At 33.8% G+C, this 24,463-nt stretch overlaps 2 protein-coding genes and 1 long non-coding RNA gene across 3 annotated transcripts in view; all 3 read left to right on the top strand.

Annotated features, from left to right (window-relative positions):
* Positions 1-24,463, top strand: part of LOC141358849 (uncharacterized) — a 365,540-nt gene that overhangs the window by 153,368 nt on the left and 187,709 nt on the right. The gene's annotated exons all lie outside the window — the stretch shown is intronic.
* The window catches only part of LOC141358761 (uncharacterized), a 145,340-nt gene that overhangs the window by 19,207 nt on the left and 101,670 nt on the right, over positions 1-24,463 (top strand). The gene's annotated exons all lie outside the window — the stretch shown is intronic.
* LOC141358911 (uncharacterized) lies at positions 1,756-3,044 on the top strand. Its single transcript, XR_012365439.1, has 3 exons — positions 1,756-1,894; positions 2,508-2,632; positions 3,013-3,044. It is a non-coding gene; the product is annotated as an uncharacterized lncRNA (long non-coding RNA).

Here is a 24,463-nt window from a genome sequence, read left to right as displayed (position 1 = left end):
ACACTATGAGGCTGAAAACACTGCATGTTGCTATATGACAGCGCTTAGCTCGTCCGTCTGGCTCAGCGCGAAAGACGTTTGAATCTGACAGTAATGTCACTGAACATTTTAAATCCCATATGGGGATAAGGTTAAATTATTATTTAAATCAAAAGGCTGAACATTTTAACCATGAATACAAAAATGAAGCAGAGGGGGTACAAATCAGATCTGAGGGGGCAATGCAACGCCGGGCCATATGGCATCATTGATGTCCGCTGTTAGTAGATATATAACTTTGTTATTAAGCAATTATATTGTATTTTTTGTATTTATGTCCAAGTTCAAAATAAAACTCTATAAACCGCTCCATTGTGAATGTATATAAACCATTTCACAATGGAGAGGTTTATAGAGTTTTATTTTGAACTTGGACTTAAGTACAAAGAAATACAACATAATTATTTAATAACAGTAGTTATATATCTACTAACAGCGGACATCAATGATGCCATATGGTGTAGTGCTGGGTACACGGCACGCACGGAGTACCCACTTCTTTATTAGATGGCATGGGGTAGCCTATTTCTAAATTTGAAATATTTAATATTAATTTAATAATGATCTTTATGCTGAGAAGTCAAGCAGCATAAGTTAAGTGACAATACTAGACCATTTTGGAGTGAACTAAATATGCAAGACTAGTCTTACATGCCACTGTTCATTTGAACTTGGACTTAAATACAAAGAAATACTGTATAATTCTTTAATAACAGTAGTTATATATCATATCTTCAAACAGTGGGCATCAATGATGCCATTGCCTAATGAACTGCCTCAGGTGACGCCGTGCAGGGCTGTGCTTTCTCAAGAAAACAGTAGTCTCTTTTTGCGAGCGAACGCAAAAGGTTTCTCGGGGAAACGCAAAAGTTTTGCGAGGGAACGCAAAAAGTATTGCGAGGGAACGCAAAAGTATTGCGAGGGAACGCAAAAAGTATTGCGAGGGAACGCAAAAGTATTGCGTGGGAACGCAAAAGTATTGCGTGGGAACGCAAAAGTATTGCGTGGGAACGCAAAAGTATTGCGTGGGAACCAGTGTTGGGTAAGTTACTCAAAAAAAGTAATTAATTACTAGTTACTAATTTACGGAGCCCGTAAGGGGACACTTTGGTGAATATTTTTAGACCACACTATTGCGTTCCCTCGCAATACTTTTGCGTTCCCACGCAATACTTTTGCGTTCCCTCGCAATACTTTTTGCGTTCCCTCGCAATACTTTTGCGTTCCCTCGCAATACTTTTTGCGTTCCCTCGCAAAACTTTTGCGTTCCCCCGAGAAACCTTTTGCGTTCGCTCGCAAAAAGAGAATACTGTTTTCGCGAGAAAGCACCGCGCTTCACAGCGTCACATGAGGCAGTTCATTAGGCATTGGCATCATCAGGGGCGGACTGGCCATCGGGAGTTCCGGGAGCAATCCCGAACGGCCGGTCCATTTCAGGCCGAACCGGCCGGAGGTCAAAAAGTTTTTTTTTTTTAATGCCTGACCAGGCGCTCAGCTGCAGCGGAACGCTGTGTCTGTTTCAGACCGGGCCAAACCAATTCTTCAAATCTTGAGGGGAGATAAGAGCGGCCCCTCCCAACTTGGACTGATCCTCGGTTTTCCTCACATCCGATTGGCTCAAAGGCGCCGATCAAAAGAGTTTACTTTTGGTCAGGTTTGGATTCGTGTGAATGCAACATAGACAAGACGGTAAAAATTGCGAAAATAAGAGAAAGAAATGGGTAGGGCCTAAAACATAAAAATGTTGGCACAAGAGGCAGCTAAATGCGCCAAATTAACAGACCTTTTTCGCAGTCAAAAGGACGCTGTGGCAGGAGGTGCAGATGAGGAAGGACCAGCAGCATGGACAGGACAGGTGCACAATTAGTGATGCATCTATTATACACTGAAATCATTTATATTTGCATTTAAATATAGGCATATATAAGGGATAATGTAGAGCGAGGCGGTTGTTATAGCGAATTCAACCCCGACAGGCTTATCAGGACCCCACGCAAAGCGGAGCTTGGTTGTATTCGCTATAAGAATCGCCTCGCTCTACATTATCCCGCTTATGAAATTGATGAAATAGCCTGCGTGCGTATTTTGGCAACAGAAGTGGTGTTGTTCCCCAGTGGTTTTAACGTGTTAGCAACTCAGTAAGTTTATCAAAACAGTTTCCCAGCATCAAAATGTCGGGTAATTGCGTTTGGTTGCACTAATAATATACTAATACGTATATATGGTCACTTTATATTTGGCCATCTGCTAACGTCTTCTATTCACTCCACTATAGTACACGGATCTGGTAGCTGTGTTGAAAAACTTGATAAAGTCAACTTTTAAATATATATTTCTCTGTCTGTGTTGCTTCACTACTGATTCTTGCCATACTTCCATTGCCAACATGCGCGTGCATACGTTTCCACGTCATCATTGTGTTCAAACAGTAAAATGGTCTAAGGAATCCCTGTATGTCTGTATATTAGCTGTTAAGGTCACTGATGGAGAGAGACAGGTTGATGATGACTCTTGCAGTCATATTGATGAGGAGGAGGAAGGAAAGCAGAACAAGAGGAGGAGGAGAATGGAACCAGTACAAAAACAGTGATGGGTCAGTGTGCAGGGCTGGGTAGGCAATCATATTACCCTGCTGGAAAAACCAGCATACCAGCAAGACCAGCATATGTTGTGTTTTGTTGCTGGTATGCTGGTGACCACCAGCTAATCCAGCATCAAACCAGCATAGACCAGCATAATTCCCATGCTGGTTGATGCTGTTTTTTTTTCAGCAGGGTAGGCATATCAATCAATCAAAGCTTTATTAAGGACACACAAATAGAAAAATACAGCACAATATTACATATTTAGATATAGGATAAAATGCAATAGTCCACTTACTAGATTATAACCTTACTAAAGCACAGATTAAATTAAAAAAAGGAATTATTCTTAGTCATATTTTTTACTGATGTTCTTCTCATGCATATGTAGCTGTACAATCAGTAAGCAGAGCAGGATCCAGCACAGAGGAAGTGGAGCCAGGGAGAGTTGAAAGTGAGTACGTACACACACAATCTCTATTTTATAGGACTGTATTGTAGTTTTTGATTATCTGAGTGGGTATGTGTGAGTAATTGTAACAATTTTATCACTCCAACTGACTGTACACATGACATGCTGGTAGTTAGCAGTATACTGTGACTTATGTGTTCGAGATTAGGTTTTGCTGACCTGGTTGTGTTTAGTGCAGTGGTGACTTGCTTATACAACCTGAGGAGGCAGGTGTTATCCTAAAGTTTCTTTTAGGTCTTCAGCATAATCTGATTCTCTTCAAGTTCATACCATAAAAACACTACTAGAATTAAAATAACTACAAAAAATCCTGCTCGTGCACCAAGGGCACTCGCGTAAAAGGCCTCTCCATCTTAAAGTCCCGGGCTGAATTTCAGTCCCAGTACGTCCCTGGGCATCATTGATGCCCACTGTTTGAAGATATGATATATAACTACTGTTATTAAAGAATTATACAGTATTTCTTTGTATTTAAGTCCAAGTTCAAATGAACAGTGGCATGTAAGACTAGTCTTGCATATTTAATTCACTCCAAAATGGTCTTTGCTGCTACCCAGTCTCACAAAGTTTCGTGATATAGTCACGTATTTTTTTTATTCTTTTTTCGTGCTATTATCACGAAATTTCGTGTTTTTTCGTAGTCGTATAACGAATTCCTGTTTTCGTGTGATTATCACGTATTTACGGAGCCCGTAAGGGGACACTTTGGTGAATATTTTTAGACCACACTATTGCGTTCCCACGCAATACTATTGCGTTCCCACGCAATACTTTTGCGTTCCCACGCAATACTTTTGCGTTCCCACGCAATACTTTTGCGTTCCCTCGCAATACTTTTTGCGTTCCCTCGCAATACTTTTGCGTTCCCTCGCAATACTTTTTGCGTTCCCTCGCAAAACTTTTGCGTTCCCCCGAGAAACCTTTTGCGTTCGCTCGCAAAAAGAGACTACTGTTTTCGCGAGAAAGCACCGCGCTTCACAGCGTCACCTGAGGCAGTTCATTAGGCATTGGCATCATTGATGCCCACTGTTTGAAGATATGATATATAACTACTGTTATTAAAGAATTATACAGTATTTCTTTGTATTTAAGTCCAAGTTCAAATGAACAGTGGCATGTAAGACTAGTCTTGCATATTTAATTCACTCCAAAATGGTCTGGTATTGTCACTTAACTTATGCCGCTTGACTTCTCAGCATAAAGATCATTATTAAATTAATATTAAATATTATTTCAAATTTAGAAATAGGCTACCCCATGCCATCTAATAAAGAAGTGGGTACTCCGTGCGTGCCGTGTACCCAGCACTACACCATATGGCATCATTGATGTCCGCTGTTAGTAGATATATAACTACTGTTATTAAATAATTATATTGTATTTCTTTGTATTTAAGTCCAAGTTCAAAATAAAACTCTATAAACCTCTCCATTCTGAAATGGTTTATTCATTCACAATGGAGCGGTTTATAGAGTTTTATTTTGAACTTGGACATAAATACAAAAAATACAATATAATTATTTAATAACAACGTTATATATCTACTAACAGCGGACATCAACGCCATATGGCCCGGCGTTGCATTGCCCCCTCAGATCTGGTTTGTGCATTTTTGTATTCATGGTTAAAATGTTCAACCTTTTGATTTAAATAATAATTTAACCCTATCCCCATATGGGATTTAAAATGTTCAGTGACATTACTGTCAGATTCAAACGTCTTTCGCGCTGAGCCAGACGGACGAGCTCAGCGCTATCATATAGCAACACTATGCACTGTTTTCAACCTCATAATGTTTATTTTAGATATCAGACATTTAAATACACATAAGCACTGGTAAAACAATAGCCTACATTTAGTTTGTAAAATACACACTGATGTCTGTGGAAGCAGCAATACAAATCTATTCAAATAAGATAGTAATTTGCAAATAATAAATAAATATTATTTTCAAATAATAATAATTTGCCGACGTATCAGACAAACACAGTGGAAGTATAAAGTTTACTTTATTGTTTTAAAGGTTATAATGATACATGTTTGAAAGACGGGGATGCGCACCTCCCTTGCGAAAAATAAGTGTGCTTAAATCTGTACTTTTATAAAGTGTACTTTTTACATAAATATAATAAACTTAAATACACTTAAATGTGAATTAAATACAATATTTTCGGCGCACTGAATGCACATTAAATGTAATTAATTTCAAATATATTAAGTTGAAATAAAATGTAATAAGGTGCCTATAGGCCCGGCTGCAGGATGAAATGACTGAGGGGGCATTTGAAATTGTTGGGGGCTTAACTTATACCATCAATGAATAATACACATTGAGATCTCGCTTTGGAACGACATATTTTTTATATGAAGCGCTCCATAAAACACTCCATATGCAACTGCACAGGTAACCAGAAACTCACTAGCAAAATTTAAACAGCGTAATAATCCAACCAACCATAATCCATATTGTAGACGAGAGTATTCACGGCAATGGCAATATCCTCACAACATTATTATTGATCAAAACTTTGGCAAAAATTATTTTCAAAGGAACTGTATTCTTACAGTTATTCAAAGATGCACACATTATTCCGCGATTTGAATAATAGACGAGAGTATTCATATAACGGCAATGAACGTCTCATATGGCAATAAATATCTACATATAACTTAACACAACAGCATGATGAAATTAATAAACGAATAAGGAAGCTTGACATGTAAATTGTATTATTATTACCTTAAACACAGCAATATTACTGAAATAAACTCGTAAATGCGCAAAACACGTTAACCGCATTAACAAGTCTAAGCAATAAAAGTGGAAAAGACATTATTATCTCTTAAAACTTTATATGACAAAAATTATATTTAAAGGAAATGTATTCTTACAATTATTTAAAGATGCACAAATAATTCCATATATTATTTCCTGTTTAAGAGCACGTTCGTCGGCCTCGCTCTGTTATGTAATAGCTGCTTGAGTGACAGCACTTGTGAAAAATTAGCGTGCTTAAGTGTATTGAAAGCGTACTTTTTGTGTGCTTAAAATAATAAGAGTATACTTTTTGAGAAGTGCACTTGCTGATAATATAATATAATTAAAATTAAAGACCACTTAATGTACTTAAATGGAATACACTTTAATGACACTATTTATTAACACACTTAAGTGCACTTTTTACAGTGATAATATGTATTTAAGTTTAACTTAAAGAAAGTACACTTTAATGACAATATTTCTAAACACATTTAATAAATGATCATTAGACTGAAGTGACCTACCAAAGGATTTGTTAATTTAAAGTTCATGCAGTTCTTTTTTTGTTGTCTGTTAAAATGTTAAAAAATAATAACTTTGAGTTTGTTTGTTTTTTCTAAGGGATGCAATTATTCAATATTGATACTTGTTTGATTCTAATTTTACAATATTAAACTAAGAGTTTTCTTATTTTATTTTTTTTTGTATTTGTTTGGACATACTGTATACAACTCATTATTCATAAATGTACTTTTGCAAAACAAAAAATTCGATTCATAATTATTTGACTACCAAACTGTTTTATTGTCAGTGTAAGCATTGTGGTTTTTGTTTGTTTGCAATGCATTAAACTGAAATTAATACATATTTAATTAACTAGATTTGTTTTTCAGTATTTGTAGAAGAAAGATGCATTGAAATCGCTTTACTGCACTGAAATCACAGTTCAACTGATTGAATTTAATTTAATATTTTTGAATTTATTTGGCAAATTTGTATTTAAAACATTACATTTAATTAATAATTAAATGTACTGTTAATATACTTTAACTTATTTTTAATTTCACATGAATTGCTTGACAGCAGATTGAACAGTGCACTTTAACTATATTTTAAAACCACTAGAAGCAATTATGAAAGTAAATATAAAGTTGTATTAAAGACCACATAAGTTGTTGCAAAAAAGCACTCTTAATGGCAACTTATTGGTTTTATTTTCAACTTAATATGTGATACATTTGAAATTAATTACACTTAATGTTTATTCATTTCGCTGAAAACATTGGATTTAATCCACATTTAAGTTTATTGTTAACCGACATTAAAGTGTATTTTAATTCACATTAATTTCATGTCATTATATTGTGTAGTGCACTTTAAGTAGGCTATATTGTAAAAACACTAGAAGCAATTATGAAAGTAGATATAAAGTTGTAATAAAGTACCAATTAAGTTAACGCTTAATGGCAACTTATTACATTTTATTTCAACTTAATATATGATATATTTGAAATTAATTACATTTAATGTGCATTAAGTGCGCCGAAAAGATTGCATTTAATTCACACTTACGGTAACTGTATTAAAGTACATTATTTTTATGTAACAAGCACACCTTACAAAAGCACACCTAAGCACGCCCATTTCCCGCAAGGGAGGAGCGCATCCCCGTCTTTTCATTATAACCTTCACAACAACAAAGTAAACTTTATACTTCCACTGTGTTTGTCTGGGCCGGGTTTCCCAAAAGCATCGTAAGGCTAAGTAGATCGTAAAAACGATCGTACGAATCATCTTAGAATTACGGGCTGTTTCCCAAAAGCTTCGTAACTTAAGTTGCACTTCTCACGAAATTTCGTTATATAGTCACGTATTTTTTTGATTCTTTTTTCGTGCTATTATCACGAAATTTCGTGTTTTTTCGTAGTCGTATAACGAATTCCTGTTTTCGTGTGATTATCACGTATTGGTTACTCGACTGTTTTGTCCTATTTTCTTACCATTGTCGCTTCGGTTTAGGGTTAGATTTACATAAAATGACATCCCTAACCAAACCCAACTCTAACCCTAACGCCAGGCGACATATAAAGAAATAAATCAGGAAAAATAGTGTAGATCAATATATTAAGTGACATTCTAATGCAAGCACCAAATCTAACCCTAAACCGAAGCGACAATGGTTTAAAAATAGGAAAAAACAGTCGAGCAACCAACACGCGACAATCACACGAAAACAGGAACTCGCCACACGACCACGAAAAAACACGAAATTTCGCGACAACAGCACGAAAAAAGAATCAAAAAAATACGTGACTATATCACGAAACTTTGTGAGACTGGGTAGCGAAAATCACCGTAGATCTACGAGTGCTCTGGAGTAATCGTTCATTCATAAGTGCATCGTAAGACAACAGAGTTACAAGGTCACCTACAGGACAACCAGCAAATTGCACTCCTGCAATGACGATAATGTAATGTTTTAAATATTTATTTATTTAATGGGTTCTTTGTTAATTTTATATTAAATATATAATTTAATATATTTAAAATTCAAATGAGAAATCAAATTTAAATGACTAAACATAAATTAATAAAGAATGAAAACGTATTTTGTACAATTTGGGAAAAAGTTTTTTGGATTTTGGTAAAAGTTGGTATAGCAAATTGATAAATGGTTGATACCGATTGCTGCTATAATTCATCTTGTTTTGAAGGGAAATGGCATCTAATTAAAGAAACCAAATAAATATTTACGGTACAATGCAATAATCCATAATAATAAATAAACATAGATAATAAACAACAAATAATAATAATAATAGAAACTATAATAGAAACGCAGACGGCATTTCGCAGTGGGACGAGTCCTAACTAAATATGGAAAATAATATTTAATAAATTATTAAAACATTTAAAAAGTCATCGAGCAATAGTGAAAATATATTATTAAAAACATTAGTGCACATCGGATGAAGATCATTAGCCTAAACAAGCTTCTGCTACAAATTCGAGTCATTCTATTGGTGACATTTCAGCACTTGACAAATGGATAGCGACTCGTAAGTAGCACTTAAACCCCAGCTGCGAATGATCGTTTTACGTGCATCTTTGGGAAACGCACGTAAATGAACAACGATTGTTCGTTAAGTAACTCGTAGAAAGCGCTCTTAAGTGCTAAGTTTAATCGTTATCGGGAAACCCAGCCCTGATACGTCGGCAAATTATTATTATTTGAAAATAATATTTATTTATTATTTGCAAATTACTATCTTATTTGAATAGATTTATATTGCTGCTTCCACAGACATCAGTGTGTATTTTACAAATGTAAATTTTAAATGTAGGCTGTTGTTTTACCAGTGCTTATGTGTATTTAAATGTCTGATATCTAAAATAAACATAATGAGGTTGAAAACAGTGCATAGTGTTGCTATATGATATCGCTGAGCTCGTCCGTCTGGCTCAGCACGAAAGACGTTTGAATCTGACAGTAATGTCACTGAACATTTTAAATCTCATATGGGGATAAGGTTAAATTATTATTTAAATCAAAAGGTTGAACAATTTTAACCATGAATACAAAAATGCACAAATCAGATCTGAGGCGGCAATGCAACGCCGGGCCATATGGCATCCTTGATGTCCGCTGTTAGTAGATATATAACTTTGTTATTAAATAATTATATTGTATTTTTTTGTATTTATAAAACTCTATAAACCGCTCCATTGTGAATGTATAAACCATTTCAGAATGGAGAGGTTTATATAGTTTTATTTTGAACGTGGACTTAAATACAAAGAAATACAATATAATTATTTAATAACAGTAGTTATATATCTACTAACAGCGGACATCAATGATGCCATATGGTGTAGTGCTGGGTACACGGCACGCACGGAGTACCCACTTCTTTATTAGATGGCATGGGGTAGCCTATTTCTAAATTTGAAATAATATTTAATATTAATTTAATAATGATCTTTATGCTGAGAAGTCAAGCAGCATAAGTTAAGTGACAATACCAGACCATTTTGGAGTGAATTAAATATGCAAGACTAGTCTTACATGCCACTGTTCATTTGAACTTGGACTTAAATACAAAGAAATACTGTATAATTCTTTAATAACAGTAGTTATATATCATATCTTCAAACAGTGGGCATCAATGATGCCAATGCCTAATGAACTGCCTCAGGTGACGCTGTGAAGCGCGGTGCTTTCTCGCGAAAACAGTAGTCTCTTTTTGCGAGCGAACGCAAAAGGTTTCTCGGGGGAACGCAAAAGTTTTGCGAGGGAACGCAAAAAGTATTGCGAGGGAACGCAAAAAGTATTGCGAGGGAACGCAAAAGTATTGCGTAGGAACGCAAAAGTATTGCGTGGGAACGCAATAGTGTGGTCTAAAAAATATTCACCAAAGTGTCCCCTTACGGGCTCCGTACGTATTGGTTACTCGACTGTTTTTTTCCTATTTTTAAACCATTGTCGCTTCGGTTTAGGGTTAGATTTGGTGCTTGCATTAGAATGTCACTTAATATATTGATCTACACTGTTTTTCCTGATTTATTCTTTTATATGTCGCCTGGCGTTAGGGTTAGAGTTGGGTTTGGTTAGGGATGTCATTTTATGTAAATCTAACCCCTAAACCGAAGCGACAATGGTAAGAAAATAGGACAAAACAGTCGAGTAACCAATACGTGATAATCACACGAAAACAGGAATTCGTTATACGACTACGAAAAAACACGAAATTTCGTGATAATAGCACGAAAAAAGAATCAAAAAAAATACGTGACTATATAACGAAATTTCGTGAGACTGGGCTGCTTTTTTACTCTTAACTTATGCTGCTTGACTTCTCAGCATAAAGATCATTATTAAATTAATATAAAATATTATTTCAAATTTAGAAATAGGCTACCCCATGCCATCTAATAAAGAAGTGGGTACTCCGTGCGTGCCGTGTACCCAGCACTACACCATATGGCATCATTGATGTCCGCTGTTAGTAGATATATAACTACTGTTATTAAATAATTATATTGTATTTCTTTGTATTTAAGTCCAAGTTCAAAATAAAACTCTATAAACCTCTCCATTCTGAAATGGTTTATTCATTCACAATGGAGCGGTTTATAGAGTTTTATTTTGAACTTGGACATAAATACAAAAAATACAATATAATTATTTAATAACAAAGTTATATATCTACTAACAGCGGACATCAAGGATGCCATATGGCCCGGCGTTGCATTGCCCCCTCAGATCTGGTTTGTGCATTTTTGTATTCATGGTTAAAATGTTCAACCTTTTGATTTAAATAATAATTTAACCCTATCCCCATATGGGATTTAAAATGTTCAGTGACATTACTGTCAGATTCAAACGTCTTTCGCGCTGAGCCAGACGGACGAGCTCAGCGCTATCATATAGCAACACTATGCACTGTTTTCAACCTCATAATGTTTATTTTAGATATCAGACATTTAAATACACATAAGCACCTGTAAAACAATAGCTTACATTTAGAATTTGCAAATAATAAATAAATATTATTTTCAAATAATAATAATTTGCCGACGTATCAGACAAACACAGTGGAAGTATAAAGTCTACTCTATGGTTTTAAAGGTTATAATGATACATGTTTGAAAGACGGGGATGCGCACCTCCCTTGCGAAAAATAAGTGTGCTTAAATCTGTACTTTTATAAAGTGTACTTTTTACATAAATATAACAAACTTAAATACACTTAAATGTGAATTAAATACAATATTTTCGGCGCACTGAATGCACATTAAATGTAATTAATTTCAAATATATTAAGTTGAAATAAAATGCAATAAGGTGCCTATAGGCCCGGCTGCAGGATGAAATGACTGAGGGGGCATTTGAAATTGTTGGGGGCTTAATTTATACCATCAATGAATAATACACATTGAGATCTCGCTTTGGAACGACATATTTTTTATATGAAGCGCTCCATAAAACACTCCATATGCAACTGCACAGGTAACCAGAAACTCACTAGCAAAATTTAAACAGCGTAATAATCCATATTGTAGACGAGAGTATTCACGGCAATGGCAATATCCTCACAACATTATTATTGATCAAAACTTTATTTTGTTTTTATTTATATAAAAAAAATTCAAAGGAACTGTATTCTTACAGTTATTCAAAGATGCACACATTATTTTGCGATTTGAATAATAGACGAGAGTATTCATATAACGGCAATGAACGTCTCATATGGCAATAAATATCTACATATAACTTAACACAACAGCATGATGAAATTAATAAACGGATAAGGAAGCTTGACATGTAAATTGTATTATTATTACCTTAAACACAGCAATATTACTGAAATAAACTCGTAAATGCGCAAAACACGTTAACCGCATTAACAAGTCTAAGCAATAAAAGTGGAAAAGACATTATTATCTCTTAAAACTTTATATGACAAAAATTATATTTAAAGGAAATGTATTCTTACAATTATTTAAAGATGCACAAATAATTCCATATATTATTTCCTGTTTAAGAGCACGTTCGTCGGCCTCGCTCTGTTATGTAATAGCTGCTTGACAGCCCTTGTGAAAAATTAGCGTGCTTAAGTGTATTGAAAGCGTACTTTTTGTGTGCTTAAAACAATAAGAGTATACTTTTTGAGAAGTGCACTTGCTGATAATATAATATAATATAATTAAAATTAAAGACCACTTAATGTACTTAAATGGAATACACTTTAATGACACTATTTATTAACACACTTAAGTGCACTTTTCTTAAGTTTAACTTAAAGAAAGTACACTATCATGACAATATTTCTAAACACATTTAATAAATGATAATAAGACTGAAGTGACCTACCAAAGGATTTGTTAATTTAAAGTTCATGCAGTTCTTTTTTGTTGTCTGTTAAAATGTTAAAAAACAATAACTTTGAGTTTGATTGTTTTTTCTAAGGGATGCAATTATTCAATATTGATACTTGTTTGATTCTAATTTTACAATATTAAACTAAGAGTTTTTTTTAATTTTTTTTAATTTTTTGTATTTGTTTGGACATATACAACTCATTATTCATTTATTAAATGTACTTTTGCAAAACAAAAAATTCGATTCATAATTATTTGACTACCAAACTGGGCCGGGTTTCCCAAAAGCATCGTAAGGCTAAGTAGATCGTAAAAACGATCGTACGAATTATCTTAGAATTACGGGCTGTTTCCCAAAAGCTTCGTAACTTAAGTTGCACTTGAAAATCATCGTAGATCTACGAGTGCTCTGGAGTAATCGTTCACTAATAAGTGCATCGTAAGACAACAGAGTTACAATGTCACCTACAGGACAACCAGCAAATTGCACTCCTGCAATGACGATAATGTAATGTTTTAAATGTTTATTTATTTATTGGGTTCTTCTTTGTTTATTTAATATTAAATATATAATATAATATATTTAAAATTCAAATGAGAAATCAAATTTAAATGACTAAACATAAATTAATAAAGAAGGAAAACGTATTTTGTATAAAGTTGGTATACCAAATTGATAAATGGTTCATACCGATTGCTGCTATAATTCATCTAAACATTGTTTTGAAGGGAAATTGCATCTAATTAAAGAAACCAAATAAATATTTACGGTACAATGCAATAATCCATAATAATAAATAAACATAGATAATAAACAGCAAATAATATTAATAATCTAAAACGCAGAAGGCATTTCGCAGTGGGACGAGTCCTAACTAAATACGGAAAAGAATATTTAATAAATTATTAAAACATTTAAAAAGTCATTGAACAATAATGAAAATATATTATTAAAAATATTAGTGCACATCGGCTGAAGATCATTAGCCTAAACAAACTTCTGCTACGAATTCGAGTCATTCTATTGGTGACATTTCAGCACTTGACAAATGGATAGCGACTCGTAAGTAGCACTTAAAACCCAGCTGCGAGCGATCGTTTCACGTGCATCTTTGGGAAACGCACGTAAATGAACAACGAATGTTTGTTAAGTAGCTCGTAGAAAGCGCTCTTAAGTGCTAAGTTCAATCGTTATCGGGAAACCCAGCCCTGTTTTATTGTCAGTGTAAGCATTGTGGTTTTTGTTTGTTTGTAATGCATTAAACTGAAATGAATACGTATTTAATTAACTAGATTTGTTTTTCAGTATTTTGAGAAGTACATACAAGTAGTTAAAGTACATACTGTAGAAAGATGCATTGAAATCGCTTTACTGCACTGAAATCACAGTTCAACTGATTGAATTTAATTTTATATTTTTGAATTTATTTGGCAAATTTGTATTTGAAACATTACATTTTATTAATAATTAAATGTACTGTTATATACTTTAACTTATTTTTAATTTCACATTAATTGCTTGACAGCAGATTGAATAGTGCACTTTAACTATATTTTAAAAACACTAGAAGCAATTATGAAAGTAAATATAAAGTTGTATTAAAGACCCACATAAGTTGTTGCAAAAAAGCACTCTTAATGGGCAACTTATTGGTTTTATTTTCAACTTAATATGTGATACATTTGAAATTAATTACACTTAATTTGTATTCATTTTGCTGAAAAACATCGGATTTAATCCACACTTAAGTTTATTGTTAACCGACATTAAAGTGTATTTTAAGTCACAATAATTTCATGTCATTATATTGTGTAGTGCACTTTAAGTAGCCTATATTGTAAAAACACTAGAAGCAATTGAAAGTAGATATAAAGTTGTAATAAAGTAACAATTAAGTTAACTCTTAATGGCAACTTATTACAGTTTATTTCAACTTAATATATGATATATTTGAAATTAATTACATTTTATGTGCATTCAGTGCGCCGAAAAGATTGCATTTAATTCACACTTAACTGTATTAAAGTACATTATATTTATGTAATAAGTACACTTTATAAAATTACATTTAAGCACGCTTATTTTTCGCAAGGGAGAAGCGCATCCCCGTCTTTTCATTATAGCCTTTATAACAATAAAGTAAACTTTATACTTCCACTGTGTTTGTCTGATACGTCGGCAAATTGTTATTATTATTTGAAAATAATATTTATTTATTATTTGCAAATTACTATCTTATTTGAATAGATTTGTATTGCTGCTTCCACAGACATCAGTGTGTATTTTACAAACTAAATGTAGGCTATTGTTTTACCAGTTCTTATGTATATTTAAATGTCTGAAATCTAAAATAAACATTATGAGCTTGAAAACACTGCATGTTGCTATATGACAGCGCTAAGCTCGTCCGTCTGGCTCAGCGCGAAAGACGTTTGAATCTGACAGTAATGTCACTGAACATTTTAAATCCCATATGGGGATAGGGTTAAATTATTATTTAAATCAAAAGGTTGAACATTTTAACCATGAATACAAAAATGAAACAGAGGGGGTACAAATCAGATCCGAGGGGCAATGCAACGCCGGGCCATATGGCATCATTGATGTACGCTGTTAGATATACAACTTTGTTACTAAATAATTATATTGTATTTTTTGTATTTATGTCCAAGTTCAAAATAAAACTCTATAAACCGCTCCATTGTAAATGTATATAAACCATTTCACAATGGAGAGGTTTATAGAGTTTTATTTTGAACTTGGACTTAAGTACAAAGAAATACAATACAATTATTTAATAACAGTAGTTATACATCTATTAACAGCGGACATCAATGACGCCACACGGTGCAGCGCCGGGTACACGGCACACACGGAGTACCCACTTCTTTATTAGATGGCATGGGGTAGCCTATTTCTAAATTTGAAATATTTAATATGAATTTAATAATGATCTTTATGCTGAGAAGTCAAGCAGCATAAGTTAAGTGACAATACTAGACCATCTTGGAGCGAACCAAATATGCAAGACTAGTCTTACATGCCACTGTTCATTTGAACTTGGACTTAAATACAAAGAAATACTGTATAATTCTTTAATAACAGTAGTTATATCATATCTTCAAACAGTGGGCATCAATGATGCCATTGCCTAATGAACTGCCTCAGGTGACGCTGTGAAGCGCTGTGCTTTATCGCGAAAACAGTAGTCTCTTTTTGCGAGCGAACGCAAAAGGTTTCTCGGGGGAACGCAAAAGTTTTGCGAGGGAACGCAAAAGTATTGCGAGGGAAGGCAAAAAGTATTGCGAGGGAACCCAAAAGTGTGGTCTAAAAAAATACACCAAAGTGACCCCTTACGGGCTCCGTACTAATTACATCTTCAATCATGTAATTAGATTACTTTACAAATTACTCTCTCCAAAAAGTATTTAATTACTTATTACTAATTACTTTCTAAATCCTATTTAGTACATGATACTGGGATAGGCTTGAAATGGCTCGAATAAATAATATATAAAAGTACATCAATCATTCTGGTCCCACTTTAGGGTCCAATTCTCTCTATTAACTAACTATTAACTTTTACTTTTGCCTCAATATACTCCAACAACTAATACTAAAGTATTATTGGTAGAAATGGGGAGGGTTAAGGATGTAGAATAAGGTTTTGCAGAATCAGGCATTAATATGTACTATTAAGTATTAATAAACAGCCAGCATCTCATTAATATTAATGCTAATAATCAACCAGTTAATAGTGAGAATTGTAAACTTAAACCATGTTAAATCCACTATTGTATAGTATATATATAATTGTTTAGAGTCCATATACAGTATTTAGTTACATCTGAAGTAACTGTAATTAGATTACAAGAAAAATAAGAGTAATCCCTTACTTTACTTTTTCAAAGGAAAAGTAATTTAATTACAGTAACTAATTACTTAGTAACTAGTTATACCCAACACTGGTGGGAACGCAATAGTGTGGTCTAAAAAATACACCAAACTGACCCCTTAAGGGCTCCGTACGTAAGGGGACACTTTGGTGAATATTTTTTAGACCACACTATTGCGTTCCCACGCAATACTTTTGCGTTCCCACGCAATACTTTTGCGTTCCCTCGCAATACCTTTGCGTTCCCTCGCAATACTTTTTGCGTTCCCTCGCAATACTTTTTGCGTTCCCTCGCAATACTTTTGCGTTCCCTCGCAATACTTTTTGCGTTCCCTCGCAATACTTTTGCGTTCCCCCGAGAAACCTTTTGCGTTCGCTCGCAAAAAGAGACTACTGTTTTCGCGAGAAAGCATCGCGCTTCACATCGTCACCTGAGGCAGTTCATTAGGCATTGGCATCATTGATGCCCACTGTTTGAAGATATGATATAACTACTGTTATTAAAGAATTATGTTTCTTTGTATTTAAGTCCAAGTTCAAATGAACAGTGGCATGTAAGACTAGTCTTGCATATTTAATTCACTCCAAAATGGTTTAGTATTGTCACTTAACTTATGCTGCTTGACTTCTCAGCATAAAGATCATTATTAAATTAATATTAAATATTATTTCAAATTTAGAAATAGGCTACCCCATGCCATCTAATAAAGAAGTGGGTACTCCGTGCGTGCCGTGTACCCAGCACTACACCATATGGCATCATTGATGTCCGCTGTTAGTAGATATATAACTACTGTTATTAAATAATTATATTGTATTTCTTTGTATTTAAGTCCACGTTCAAAATAAAACTCTATAAACCTCTCCATTCTGAAATGGTTTATACATTCACAATGGAGCGGTTTATAGAGTTTTATTTTGAACTTGGACATAAATACAAAAAAATACAATATAATTATTTAATAACAAAGTTATATATCTACTAACAGCGGACATCAAGGATGCCATATGGCCCGGCGTTGCATTGCCCCCTCAGATCTGATTTGTGCATTTTTGTATTCATGGTTAAAATGTTCAACCTTTTAATTTAAATAATAATTTAACCCTATCCCCATATGGGATTTAAAATGTTCAGTGACATTACTGTCAGATTCAAACGTCTTTCGTGCTGAGCCAGACGGACGAGCTCCGCGATATCATATAGCAACACTATGCACTGTTTTCAACCTCATCATGTTTATTTTAGATATCAGACATTTAAATACACATAAGCACTGGTAAAACAATAGCCTACATTTAGTTTGTAAAATACACACTGATGTCTGTGGAAGCAGCAATACAAATCTATTCAAATAAGATAGTAATTTGCAAATAATAAATAAATATTATTTTCAAATCAAAAAATTTTTCCGACGTATCAGGGCTGGGTTTCCCGATAACGATTAAACTTAGCACTTAAGAGCGCTTTCTACGAGCTACTTAACGAACAATCGTTGTTCATTTACGTGCGTTTCCCAAAGATGCACGTAAAACGATCATGGGGTTTAAGTGCTACTTACGAGTCGCTATCCATTTGTCAAGTGCAGAAATGTCATCAATAGAATGACTCGAATTTGTAGCAGAAGCTTGTTTAGGCTAATGATTTTCATCCGATGTGCACTAATGTTTTTAATAATATTTTTTCATTATTGCTCGATGACTTTTTAAATGTTTTAATAATTAATTAAATATTATTTTCCATATTTAGTTAGGACTCGTCCCACTGCGAAATGCCGTCTGCGTTTCTATTATAGTTTCTATTATTATTATTATTTGTTGTTTATTATCTATGTTTATTTATTATTATGGATTATTGCATTGTACCGTAAATATTTATTTGGTTTCTTTAATTAGATGCCATTTCCCTTCAAAACAATGTTTAGATGAATTATAGCAGCAATCGGTATCAACCATTTATCAATTTGCTATACCAACTTTTACCAAAATACAAAAAACTTTTTCCCAAATTGTACAAAATACGTTTTCCTTCTTTATTAATTTATGTTTAGTCATTTAAATTTGATTTCTCATTTGAATTTTAAATATATTAAATTATATATTTAATATAAAATAAACAAAGAACCCATTAAATAAATAAATATTTATTTTAAAACATTACATTATCGTCATTGCAGGAGTGCAATTTGCTGGTTGTCCTGTAGGTGACCTTGTAACTCTGTTGTCTTACGATACACTTATGAATGAACGATTACTCCAGACCACTCGTAGATCTACGATGATTTTCAAGTGCAACTTAAGTTACGAAGCTTTTGGGAAACAGCCCGTAATTCTAAGATGATTCGTACGATCGTTTTTACGATCTACTTAGCCTTACGATGCTTTTGGGAAACCCGGCTCATACAAACACAGTGGAAGTATAAAGTTTACTTTATTGTTATAAAGGTTATAATGAAAAGACGGGGATGCGCTCCTCCCTTGCGAAAAATAAGCGTGCTTATGTACTTTTATAAGGTGTACTTATTACATAAATATAATATACTTTAATACAGTTAAGTGTGAATTAAATGCAATCTTTTCGGCGCACTTAATGCACATTAAATGTAATTAATTTCAAATATATCATATATTAAGTTGAAATAAAATGTAATAAGTTGCCATTAAGAGTTAACTTAATTGGTACTTTATTACAACTTTATATCTACTTTCATAATTGCTTCTAGTGTTTTTACAATACAGCCTACCTAAAGTGCACTACACAATATAATGACATGAAATTAATGTGACTTAAAATACACTTTAATGTCGGTTAACAATAAACTTAAGTGTGGATTAAATCCAATGTTTTCAGCGAAATGAATAAACATTAAGTGTAATTAATTTCAAATGTATCACATATTAAGTTGAAAATAAAACCAATAAGTTGCCATTAAGAGTGCTTTTTTGCAACAACTTATGTGGGTCTTTAATACAACTTTATATTTACTTTCATAATTGCTTCTAGTGGTTTTAAAATATAGTTAAAGTGCACTGTTCAATCTGCTGTCAAGCAATTAATGTGAAATTAAAAATAAGTTAAAGTATATTAACAGTACATTTAATTATTAATTAAATGTAATGTTTCAAATACAAATTTGCCAAATAAATTCAAAAATATTAAATTAAATTCAATCAGTTGAACTGTGATTTCAGTGCAGTAACGCGATTTCAATGCATCTTTCTACAGTATGTACTTTTAACTACTTGTATGTACTTCTACAAATACTGAAAAACAAATCTAGTTAATTAAATATGTATTCATTTCAGTTTAATGCATTACAAACAAACAAAAACCACAATGCTTACACTGACAATAAAACAGTTTGGTAGTCAAATAATTATGAATCGAATTTTTTGTTTTGCAAAAGTATTTAATAAATGAATAATGAGTTGTATATGTCCAAACAAATACAAAAAAAGTTTAATATTGTAAAATTAGAATCAAACAAGTATCAATATTGAATAATTGCATCCCTTAGAAAAAACAAACAAACTCAAAGTTATTATTTTTTAACATTTTAACAGACAACAAAAAAACTGCATGAACTTTAAATTAACAAATCCTTTGGTAGGTCACTTCAGTCTAATGATCATTTATTAAATGTGTTTAGAAATATTGTCATTAAAGTGTACTTTCTTTAAGTTAAACTTAAATACATATTATCACTGTAAAAAGTGCACTTAAGTGTGTTAATAAATAGTGTCATTAAATTCCATTTAAGTACATTAAGTGGTCTTTAATTTTAATTATATTATATTATCAGCAAGTGCACTTTTCAAAAAGTATACTCTTATTATTTTAAGCACACAAAAAGTACGCTTTCAATACACTTAAGCACGCTAATTTTTCACAAGTGCTGTCAAGCAGCTATTACATAACAGAGCGAGGCCGACGAACGTGCTCTTAAACAGGAAATAATATATGGAATTATTTGTGCATCTTTAAATAACTGTAAGAATACATTTCCTTTAAATATAATTTTTGTCATAAGTTTTAAGATATAACAATGTCTTTTCCACTTTTATTGCTTAGACTTGTAAATGCGGTTAACGTGTTTTGCGCATTTACGAGTTTATTTCAGTAATATTACTGTGTTTAAGGTAATAATAATACAATTTACATGTCAAGCTTCCTTATCCGTTTATTAATTTCATCATGCTGTTGTGTTAAGTTATATATTTATTGCCATATGAGACGTTCATTGCCGTTATATGAATACTCTCGTCTATTATTCAAATCATATGCGGAATAATGTGTGCATCTTTGAATAAGAATACAGTTCCTTTGAAAATAATTTTTGTCAAAGTTTTGATCAATAATAATGTTGTGAGGATATTGCCATTGCCGTTGAATACTTTCGTCTACAATATGGATTATTACGCTGTTTAAATTTTGCTAGTGAGTTTCTGGTTACCTGTGCACTTGCAGTTGCATATGGAGTGTTTTATGGAGCGCTTCATTTAAAAAATATGTCATTCCAAAGCGAGATCTCAATGTGTATTATTCATTGATGGTATAAGTTAAGCCCCCAACAATTTCAAATGCCCCCTCAGTCATTTCATCCTGCAGCCGGGCCTATAGGCACCTTATTACATTTTATTTCAACTTAATATATTTGAAATTAATTACATTTAATGTGCATTCAGTGCGCCGAAAATATTGTATTTAATTCACACTTAAGTGTCTTAAAGTTTATTATATTTATGTAATAAGTACACTTTATAAAAGTACATTTAAGCACACTTATTTTTCGCAAGGGAGGTGCGCAACCCCGTCTTTCAAACATGTATCATTATAACCTTTATAACAATAAAGTAAACTTTATACTTCCACTGTGTTTGTCTGATATGAATAACATACGTCGTCAAATTATTATTATTTGAAAATAATATTTATTTATTATTTGGAAATTACTATCTTATTTGAATAGATTTGTATTGCTGCTTTCACAGACATCAGTGTGTATTTTACAAACTAAATGTAGGCTATTGTTTTACCAGTGCTTAAATGTCTGATATCTAAAGTAAACATGATGAGGTTGAAAACACTGCATAGTTGCTATATGATAGCGCTGAGCTCGTCCGTCTGGCTCAGCGCGAAAGACGTTTGAATCTGACAGTAATGTCACTGAACATTTTTAATTCCCATATGGGGATAGGGTTAAATTATTATTTAAATTAAAAGGTTGAACATTTTAACCATGAATACAAAAATGCACAAATCAGATCTGAGGGGGCAATGCAACGCCGGGCCATATGGCATCCTTGATGTCCGCTGTTAGTAGATATATAACTTTGTTATTAAATAATTATATTGTATTTTTTGTATTTATGTCCAAGTTCAAAATAAAACTCTATAAACCGCTCCATTGTGAATGAATAAACGATTTCAGAATGGAGAGGTTTATAGAGTTTTATTTTGAACTTGGACTTAAATACAAAGAAATACAATATAATTATTTAATAACAGTAGTTATATATCTACTAACAGCGGACATCAATGATGCCATATGGTGTAGTGCTGGGTACACGGCACGCACGGAGTACCCACTTCTTTATTAGATGGCATGGGGTAGCCTATTTCTAAATTTGAAATAATATTTAATATTAATTTAATAATGATCTTTATGCTGAGAAGTCAAAAGCAGCATAAGTTAAGTGACAATACTAGACCATTTTGGAGTGAATTAAATATGCAAGACTAGTCTTACATGCCACTGTTCATTTGAACTTGGACTTAAACACAAAGAAATACTGTATAATTCTTTAATAACAGTAGTTATATATCATATCTTCAAACAGTGGGCATCAATGATGCCAATGCCTAATGAACTGCCTCAGGTGACGCTGTGAAGCGCGGTGCTTTCTCGCGAAAACAGTCTCTTTTTGCGAGCGAACGCAAAAGGTTTCTCAGGGGAACGCAAAAGTTTTGCGAGGGAACGCAAAAAGTATTGCGAGGGAACGCAAAAGTGTTGCGTGGGAACGCAAAAGTATTGCGTGGGAACGCAAAAGTATTGCGTGGGAACGCAATAGTGTGGTCTAAAAATATTCACCAAAGTGTCCCCTTACGGGCTCCGTACGGACCAAATGAACTGAATTAAAGATGTGAAAACACCCTTACACTATTGCTGCAGTGTATGTGCCATCTACGAGACAGGCTTACCACTGAAATGGAACCTGTTTGTCAACTGCTGTTTTTCTTAACAAGAAAACTCACCAGAATGCCCAATCACTGTCGTGCTTTTGTATCTTCAGCATCGGTTGGAGAGGAGGCTGTCCCCCAGTAGACATTGCTGCGATATCTGCACACCACGCTCCGATAAACACTTGGTCAGTGGGTCAGCACGACCTGGTTATGAGTCCTCTATTCCTCTTTGGGACCTGTCAGTCGTGCTCATAGCCTTACAGGATGCCCATTTGAGCATCTGCAGTCTGTAAGAATCAAGTGTTTAACAATGAAAACTTTGACTCTTCTTGCATTGGCCTCTGGAAGAGGGTAGGGGACCTCCATGCATTTTCATTCAACGATTCGTGCCTGCTGAATCCAGCGTAACACTGAGACCCAGCTCGGTTATGTGCCCAAAGTTCGCACCAGTCTTTTCAGAGATCAGGTGGTAAACCTGCAAGCGCTGTCCTTGGAGCAGGCAGACCCAGCCATGGCTTTGTTATGTCCTGTACGCGCACTGCAAGTCAAGTCAAATTTTATTTCTATAGCACATTTACAGTATAAACAACAGGGTTGCGCCAAAGTAGTGTACATAACTACAATATACAATATAAAAAGCATAGAAATAGACAAGCAATTTCAGATATAAACACAATAAATCCAATACAGTCCATTTAATAAATCTTATTAAATCAATACAAAAAAAATGTAATTAAAAGCCAACGAGAATAAATGAGTTTTAAGAGCCAATTTAAAACAAGATAATGACGGAGCAGCCCTCACAGTGAAGGGCAAACTGTTCCAAAGTTTAATTTTACAGCAAACGCATGGGATGGGACAGTTAAAAAGAGCTGATTACAAGACCTACTAGTTCTTTGGGGGGTGTACAGAGTCAGCAGGTCACCTATGTATTTTGCTGCAGCACTGGATAGTGCCTTGTACACAAAAATTGCAATTTTAAAATCAATTCTGAACTTAACCGGCAGCCAATGTAAAATTTCTAGGATAGGAGAAATGTGATTTTTCTTTTTTGTACAGGTCAATAGCCTCACTGCAGCATTTTGAACAACTTGCAGATGAGAGATTGTAGTTTTAGGTAGACCACAATACAGGGCAGTGGCGGTTCTACACGGAGGCCAAGGGTGGCCCGTGCCTCTGTAGACATGTCACTGGCCACCCCTGTGGCCACCCCGTGCTGACCAAATAAAAAAGTATAAATTTATTTTGATTTTACACGCGAGCGCCAAAAGCGGAACTAATGCGACGCAACGTTTTACACCGGCAAATTAGAGCGACGCACCCAACCACTGCACTGTTGCTGGCTGCGGGTGCTGCTCGGCGAGTGTCTCAATTTGTTCCCAATCTCCCGATGTTGTGAATGTGTATGCAGGTTCGGGCACTGGTAAGGACTCAAGCTCACTTGACATTGGGACACTACTTATTCTCCTGTGACGTGGCTGTGCGTTGTGATCATTCACAGCTGTTACTCATCAACAACCGGCAAAACCAACATCTCGCTAACTTTTTAAAGTTTACACATTGTAAAAAGCGCTGTAATTATGTTCTTACATATACGTGCATAAAATTGGAGGAATATTATTAAATGTTACATATAAAAAAATCTTTACA

The sequence above is a fragment of the Misgurnus anguillicaudatus genome, chromosome 22, assembly GCF_027580225.2.
Source record: "Misgurnus anguillicaudatus chromosome 22, ASM2758022v2, whole genome shotgun sequence".
Taxonomy (NCBI): domain Eukaryota; kingdom Metazoa; phylum Chordata; class Actinopteri; order Cypriniformes; family Cobitidae; genus Misgurnus; species Misgurnus anguillicaudatus.
This window is presented reverse-complemented; position numbering and strand designations above follow the sequence as displayed.